The sequence below is a fragment of the Stegodyphus dumicola genome, chromosome 9 (genome assembly GCF_044657685.1).
Source record: "Stegodyphus dumicola isolate Sdum_Otavi_A_Nest chromosome 9, ASM4465768v1".
Classification (NCBI taxonomy): domain Eukaryota; kingdom Metazoa; phylum Arthropoda; class Arachnida; order Araneae; family Eresidae; genus Stegodyphus; species Stegodyphus dumicola.
Genome location: NC_140776.1, coordinates 94,395,115 through 94,404,171, shown reverse-complemented (window position 1 = coordinate 94,404,171; position 9,057 = coordinate 94,395,115). Strand labels below are relative to the sequence as shown.

The window sequence follows — 9,057 nt, the reverse complement described above, 5'->3', positions numbered from 1 at the left end:
AAGTATTATTCGTTAATCATCATTTATACACTAAACGAATTGTGTTGCAAGTTACTGTTAAAATCTAGAATCCATTTGCATCTCCATTCGTGATCAGAATTAAAATGCTATTTCAATAAATATTGATAAAAGGTCCTGATTTTGATGAATAGCTTTTAAACGATACTGGTAATGAATTTAAAAATGGCTTTCAGAAATAAGTTATTTACACGGAATATTATAAGAAGAAATGAACCACTATTAGATATAAAATTTCAGTAACGGTGGTGAAATTTCTATGAAACGTACAATGGATCAAACGCTCTATTATGCATATACAAAGAAGAAAGCAAAATCCTAATAATTGCGCATTAAGTGGCTCTAAAATTCAAGACATTAAAATATTTTGTTTCCGCTATGTAGAAATTGATTTCTTCTCTTTTACGATTAGCGTACTTCAGCCTTACAATTCTGTTTCCTCGAATCCTAGCATATTTAGCTTGGCACTATTTCTTGATGAAAACCAAATTTTTCGAATTAAGATAAGATTAAGAATTGATCATGCAGATTAAACTAAGTATACAGCTGAAGAAATATATATTCCTTCTTCCTCTCCAAATTTATAGAACTGAGGAACATTATAACATTCTAGGTGCAGGAGTTGTTGCAAAGCTGACGAAACTAAAACTGAAATTTACGATTTCTGAAGGCCTTAGCTGATAAGATCATAAGAAGCTGTTTAATAGCTGAATATATGCAATTAAACTAGAAAAACACATGACAGCTGAGTTATCTAAAAACAGAAATGCAATATCTCCATCCTTTATTGTTACTCGAGTACACTCTACTGATTCCGTTTCATTCAAATTTAGAAAAGACATTCTGAAATCATATATAGTATTATTCAAGTGTGCTGTTACATGAGAGTTACATTTCGAACTTGTTTTCAGTATGGCTGCCAAAATGAATGTCTGCGAAAACATTCATTTTGGCTGCCTTTTTATCTCAAGAAGAGGTAACTGCCATCCTTTCATTCGGACAATGCAAAAGCGGAGCTCGCGCAATGTTTAGAAGCGCTATGAGGAGCGTTAACCAGCCATTAAGAAAGATCCTTAGAACAGCTCAATTTGAATTGCAAAGAAGTGATGATTGGCCTGAACCTGAAACGCTTACACTAGTTCATGTTCTATTGATCGACATAAAATTAAGTATTCGTATCACACTGCAGACATCTTGAGTTTCGTCAACAACTGAAAGTTTAATCAAAAGAAAACAATATCTGACAAGACTTGTAAAACAGATTTGGGGAAAATAGAAAAATCAATAGCTTCTTGATTTAAGAAATGTTGATTTCTTCAGAATCGCTGAAACTAAAAGAAATCTTGAAGTTCGTAATGTAGTAGTGCTTGAAGAAATGATCAGCTATAAATTCCTGTAGATATTGGTGGCATATTTCAAATCCTGAAAGGTCCGTGATCTTGTAGATCACGCATAATAAAAAGTAAAAGAAGGAAATTTAAGAGACCTCTATAATTAATATATTCCCTTATGCTTTTAAACTGAAATATAAAATGAAATGAAAAATCTTGTTCAAAATTCAGGTATTTCATTTACATTTTATGTAACTTCTGATTAATCTGCTATCTTATATTTTAATATTTGTAATTTGACTGAATATTTATTTACAGAATACTTTTTACATACCGTCAATATTTTATTTCCGTAAAGCTTCTCTTTGTTATTTTCTGTTTAAATTAGGTAAATTACTTTATGTTTTCTTGTTAAATTTGAATTTATTTCCTATGATGCAACTGTGATACTTTATAAAAAATTATCAGATGGGAAATATTGAGAAATATTCAAATATTACTTTTATAGCACGTTAATAGGAAGTTCCTGTTATATATGAAGAAATTTTGCCATTTTGATGCTGTGACTTACATATTAGTACTGCTCATTTGTGCTTATCATAAAAAAATTGCAAGTTTCCGGATGATCCAATACATTTAAAAAAGTAAAAATATTGAGCGTCATATAGTACAACAGATGACAAATACATGTTTTATTAACGCCAATTTCTTAAACAGTGTCAGTTATATTGTAACTGGAATAAAATAAAATGGGTATCTTTGTGTGAATCTTTTTATAAATAATTTATTGGTTTTAGCAACTGGTATTTATTATCATCTGCTGTGGAAATAAGATTTTTTTCAGGACTACCATTTTTCCCTACTGTCAATAAAAATTATGATTAATGAATGGTGACTAAACCTGGGATCTTGTGGTAATAATATTATCTTTCAGGTTAATTAGTTGATCCAATAAAAACATGGCAAAAATTAACAAGATAAAATTGCATGCATTTTACAAGACTTAGGAATCAGTATGTAAGATATATTTTAATTTTGAAACCCTTTCCTTTCAATTTTTGTTTTCGCTTACAGCTCCCTACCAGAATGAGGTTTTAGAATCGCGTTGAATGCAAAGGATTAGAAGAAGTATTTAAGGAAGGTTCAACTAACATAGAGAAAGCTATGAGTCCTTAGGTGCCCGTGTTTGCCTTCTGGCTAAGTCATTCTTGACGCTGTTACGCTCGGCCATATTAGACGTGCCTTTTGATAGTCGCCGGCTAGTTTAGTTTAAGGGATAGATACTATATAACTATGTATAGCTTTTGCTAAGTCTCGTTTCGTTAATTATAGTTCAATTTCTTATTTCTGAGTTAAAGTCTGAACAGAGAATTTAACTCAGAGAAGCTCGAAAAGGAGTCAACTGTTATTCTTATTTGAGTGAATAAAAGGGTATTTTAACCCTTCTTGAGTCTACGTGTTAGTTGTTTGAACTCAGCGATAAGTCGCTATATAGTTCACTAGGTTCCTCGACGTTCATCTTAGACAAAAGCGGCGAGAAACACTGCAAACACATCGAAATTAATAATCTGTTCATTTGATCTGCTATATACGATGAAAATATTATGGTAGGTGAGAAGCATCAACAAATATAAGACAAACCATTACACCCAATGTAGCAAGCATGCGAATAATGTTCAGCTTTCACAAGTCACAATCTAAATATATAATCAGATTATGTATCTTCATTTAAGAAGCAGAATAACAGCCGTACAATTAGTTAGCAAATCTTAACATGATGTTAGTTTTAATTGGCGAATGAATCTGTGAAAAGAGATGAGATTAAGTGTGCAAACAGATTAGCTAATGAGTATGAAGTGAGATTCCTATTGGAAGGAACTGCTGATGAACTACAGAGATACATCGGTAATGTATTAGGGTTTTCATTATCTAATGAATTAGCGCTACCAGCGCTCTTAAAGATGCACTAGTTCTAGAATTTAAGAAGACAAATACATGTGTGTGCATCAGGACAGTATGATAGGAATGTATCATTATTCTTTGCTATTTATCAAACATGCTATATGCTTTCAGCTCTCCGAGAGCTGAATGTCATGTTCCCAAACGGAAAGAAATGTAGCGCTTATGCAACGCTTGTGGACTGTATCGAGTTTTTGAAAGTATCAGAAAGAATATAGTTAGAAAGAATATAGTAGCGTAAATGATTGCTTTATTATTATGAAAAAGATTCTTGCAAAGGTTTGCTTCGATAAAACGAAATGCTTCGGACCTTACCTAAGTTCAATGGAAGTAACATTAAGCTCAATATTCAGTAGCAAAGAATTAGAGTTAGAATTTTAATCAGTGCTCAGCCATAATAACTGTAATTCGTCACCACCAGGAGATTTGGCGATTGGGTCCCCTAATCCTCGGTCGCCTTTTAAAAGAGGGAATATATAAAGGATCAGAAGTTGGCGCATCCCGACCCACCTAACCAAACAAGTTGGTCTCATGGTCATAACAGGTAACGCTCAAGGATTATGTATTTTCTCTCTCCTTCCAGCATGCCTTCCTGGTGAAACGGTAGCGTCCTTGGCGCGTATTCTAGTGTCCTGGTGAGGGCATTGCTCATTTTTCACGTCTCTCGCAATCAAGCATCCAAAGTGACTCTACAAACTTCCATTGTATTTTATTTTAGTGTTATTTCAAGATATATTCTTTTCTTTTGATGTTGAATGGAACTTCATCAAATACAAGAAACTCTTGAACTTATGTCATTGAAAGGAAAGCATACATTGGGGCATCGCGAAGTTCTGCAGGTTATCAAACCGAAGAGTATTTTCTTCTAATTATTTTATTACTGTTAATAAGAGTGACTTTTGTTGAAGTAGATGTGTAAATACGGAATTTTCTGTTTGCTATGCATCATTCTAGCATGAGTTGCAGCATTAGTTTTGCATCGGCGCAGTGATAAGAACGGAAAACTCGTCATATTATGCTATTTTATTTTAAAAGCATAAGAAAATGCTGGTTAGATTGCTCGTAAAATTTGTGCTGCATGATGACAAAGAGCTGTTCTGATGATACAGTTCGAATGTGTGGTTCTTTAAGTTTAGGAGCTGAAATTTTAGCCTCAAAGAGGATGCCTATTCTGAAAGACCATCCGCTGTCAATAAGGACCTGCTAAATATGTTATCTCTGAAAAATCCATGTTATAAAATTCAAGAACTATCAGATAGACTAAATATTCTAAAAACTACAGTTTATGATCATTTGAAGAAAATTCGTTATGTAGGTTGCTATGATGTGTGGGTGTTCCTATACTTCAGCTGAACAGAAAAAAAGTTTTTTTTGAAACAGCTTGGAGATGAGAAGTGGATACAATAACATTACAAGAAGAAGACCACAGGGTATGTATGAAATTTCTTTAGTTACATCGAGAGGGGGCTGCATCCTAAAAATTAAGGCTTTGTGCGCATGGTGAAATACAAGGAATTGTACATTATGAAGTAACAAATTAGGCAACACTTTGGAAGAAAACGATTATTCCCAAATAGCAGTTTTAAAAACAGAGAACGAAGCAAAGTGATCAGAACTGACCAATCGTCATGGTGTTATCTTCTCTCATGACAATTCTCAGCCCTAATTTCGATGAATATCAGACAAAGACTTATTGTATGTGGCTGGGACATTTTGTGGCATTCTCTATATTCACGAGACCTTACCTCATCAGATTTTACTCTTTTTCAAGTATTTCAAAATTCTCTGAATGGTCTGGAGTTCATCCCTTTAGAGACTGTCAAATAGCACCTAGACAACATCTTTACGAATAAATCTAATGACATTTTTTATTAAAGGAATTTTACAATTGCCTTAGAGAATGGCAAAAAGTCATAGATTAAAATGTCCTTTTGTGATTTTCTGCTTCATTTGTATTTATCATCAAAAACCCATGGAACTTACTGGATGGCCCAATATATTTCATAACGCGGAAATATTGAGCATCATCTAGTACAACAGATTTCTCAAACGCTAATTTGCTAAAGAGGGTCTCTTATATTTTTCATTGTAGTATATAATTACTACTTTTTCAAGAATAAATTACTGTTAATCCAACTTTTACAAAAAGAATAAAGCTATTTTATAAGAATATATTTTGTACCTTTTCATATGCATTTTCAATCTTTCTTTTCTCTTTTTAGACAGTAATTTTGATTTTTAAATCAGTTCCATTATTTATAATTCTTAGCTACCATTGATAATTTTATGGTTTCATCGAATATAAATTTATACAAACGATGGCCTCTAAGAACAAGATAATATTTAAAACAAACCTCTTCATAATTTTCGGTTTTTAACTTCACGTGGATTCGTAACTTTTCGTCTTCAGTTTTATATTATTAACCTGCCGTTAAATGGAAAAGATGGTTATGGTTTGATTAATATTTCACATAAGAAACCTAACAGTCTGAATCGGGAAAGACACTGAGGACACCAGATAGGCGGTCGTTTATGTATGTGTGAATCCGAAAGGAGTAGAAGGCAATCTATCAGAACATATCACTGTCGCTCTTAGTACTCTCCGTTATCTGTAATCACAGCAGCGCAGGCGCAGAAGATTTCCGCCAGAATGGAGAAGAGCAAGCGATCTGCCTCCAGCAGGCAGGCGATAAATCTTGAGCTGCAGAAGGCAAGTCTTACCGAATTCTTTCGCTTTCAGAAGACGTAAAATATAATGCTTCGTTCTGATTTGCGGGGTCGAGTTGCTCCCAAGATTAAAATTACCAAAAAGGTTGTCATTGCCTGAGAAAAAGAGGGGGATGGGTATGTTGCTACGAAACCATTCAGTCACGGTATGTATGAAGCCTTCCTTCGTAATTCGCAGCAGAAAAGCATAAAGAATTTAAATGTTGAAGAGTGCAAAGCGTGAAAGAGGGTGCAAAAAGAAAAAAAAAACTTGTTTTCAGTCAAATAAAATAAGCGTTGCTGGAAGGGAAACAATATCGCATAATTTGCAGAATTCCAAGTGGTGCGGAAAATCTTTTTATATATTTATTTTTGTTATTAGTTTTCCGCTGGAACTGCAAACAATATCTTTGGTGTGTCATTCAAAGATGAGGAAGGGATCTAATCTAAATCGAAAATTTAATTTCAGAAAATCGAAGAATATATGCATAAAAACAATTAGAACCGGACGTAGCTTACAATTTTTATGCTTCAGTTAAAGATTTACATTAAATATTTAATAATAAATATTGCCAATCTATCCCTAAAAGATAATTTGACGGTTTAATGTGAAAGTGCGACTTTTTCTTTCAAAGGCTAAGAATTTTGCGAAGAAATTCTCGTATCGAAATTGCAATTACAGTTTGCTTGTCAATAAATACGACATCCATACAGGAAAAGAAAGTAGCATTAAAAATTTATTTTAGCATGGGATTGTAATTAACTTCAAACGAATTACATGAATAAAATATTTTTCTTCTTAGTTAAGATTAGAAGAGAACATTTATATAGGTAACGAATGTTAATCTCTGAGAAGAAATTGCTATAAAATTAAACACTTCTACAAATTTTTTGAAAATGATGTTCAATTGGTTTCTTTTTACCTACTTAACAAAATAACCATTGACTGAGGATTAAAATTTTAATATCTGTCATTTCAACTATTGGAGAGGAATTACGCTTATGACGCTGTAATCTAAAATTATCCAAGAAAATTTAAGCCAAATGTGATGAAAGTTCAACTCTATATAAGAGTCCACCGAAAACATAGTGGATGAAAATGTTACGGAGAAAACAACGTATGGGGGAAACGTCGTTGTACAAAATATCGTGGGAGAAAGGAAAATGAAGTGAAAATATCATAGTTCTGAAACATTGTGGTAGAAACTAAAGCTGTTTTAAAAACTTTGGAGCTTCAAATCATCGTTCTTACAAAATATCATGATGAAAAATAGAGCACCTACAAATCATCGCATCGCGATAATATCTCAGATATTCATTTACTGACTATAAAAATATTAACTGAATTTTAACAAAAAGGAATAAGTAATATTTTCACCTCTATATTTCATATTTTGTATAAATTAACAAATTTTTACTTAAAAAGGAAGGAAATCTGGGCATTCTAAATTTGGAAATTAGTAAAATTTAATGCTGTGTAGAAGAGTTAATAGAATTAACTTAATTGTTGAAGACATTATTTAATTGGTTACTTTTATAAAGACATATTAGTAGAAGTTTTATGAAGAAATATTATATAAAAAGTTAAATAAATAATAAGTTAAAATTCTATTAACAACTATGCGTATCATTAGGTTTTGCTAATTTCCAGGTTTCCAATGCTTAAGCTTTTTTCTTGCTTTTCCAGTAAGTATTTATCTGTTAATCCAAAACTATAAAATACAGAAGTAAAAGTATAACTATATTTCTGGTGCCCACAAAGTACTATGCGAAAATTCAATAACATTTTTTTAAAGTCAGAAAACACAGGTCTGAGATGTTAGCATCATGCAATGATGATCAGTTGCTTTATTTTTATTACGATATTTTGTACCACGGTGTTTTGAAACTGCGATGGTTTCATTCTTAACCCTCTAAACGGAGGATAATTTCGATATCTGATGGCCGTCAAATTACAAACGAGAGTATTGAGATACATCTAGAACGTTTCATTTACTAAATATAAATTGTCACATAATAAGCAGGCAAATTTTGTTACAATATAAAATTAATCTGCTTGCATTTCCAAAACATAACACATACGTTATCAAATTAGATATAGCTGAAATCATTCGATTTCGAATTCTTGAAGCATGTTTTTTCCTTTCGAAAAATCTTCACAATTTCGTAGCGAATTAACTTCTGTTACATTTTGTGATGGTTTACATATTTTGGGGGTGGGAGGAAAGAAGAATTTTTAGCGATACCGAAATAAGTATTTTTCATCCATATGGATTAGCAAGAGAAAATTAATGCTTTGAATGAAATAAAAATAAATAAATAAATTTAATTTTAAAGAAATGAAAATAGGTAAATAAATACTAGATTGAAGAAAGTGTTTACTAAATTTCAGTTTGCATTAATTAAATATAGATAATGTGAAAGCTTTATGACTAGCTTTTTAATTTACACAACTTAAAAAGACCATTCAATCTTTTATGAATAAAAAAACGTGTATTCGATATTCTCTTGTTTCAGTCGTGGCTTATCTTGTTTGTCTGATATAACCAGAACAAGTCCTTTTATCGTAATTTTATCGTAACAAAGAGCTCAAGACTGTCGTTGGCATAGGTTTGGAGCACCATATAGATGATAACAAGGCTTTGCCCAGGTCCTCTCCTATTTTGAAAGACATGACGCCGAGGGATGGTCCAAAGGTCTCCCATCCCTCTTCTCTACCACTCGAGAGGACATTCGGTTCACGGTGTATTTTGAGTAACCCCATATCACACAGACACGATACAATTACAAGCATCCATGCCTTTACAAGGTTACAAGCCTTGACTCAACGGTATGGTAGTCAATTTTACTAACCACCATAAAGTCTGGGCGGCATTAGAAATTTTAAATTCTTGCATTAAAATTTACGTTTACGGAAGATATTATTTATTTCAATATATAATGTGAAAATAGAAAGTCTCTGTAAATACTTTTGAATGGACTATGACAGACTTGAATACAGTTGTTAACTCTTAGAAATATTTGCAACAAATGTTTAGTGTTG

The 9,057-nt window shown here is 32.3% G+C and overlaps 1 long non-coding RNA gene across 1 annotated transcript in view; it reads left to right on the top strand.

Moving 5' to 3' along the window:
- Window positions 1-6,024: 6,024 nt before the first annotated feature.
- The window catches only part of LOC146995418 (uncharacterized), a 294,157-nt gene continuing 291,124 nt past the window's right edge, over window positions 6,025-9,057 (top strand). Inside the window, exon 1 of the long non-coding RNA XR_015043036.1 lies at window positions 6,025-6,181. This is a non-coding gene — a long non-coding RNA (uncharacterized LOC146995418). The remainder of the gene's footprint in view (window positions 6,182-9,057) is intronic.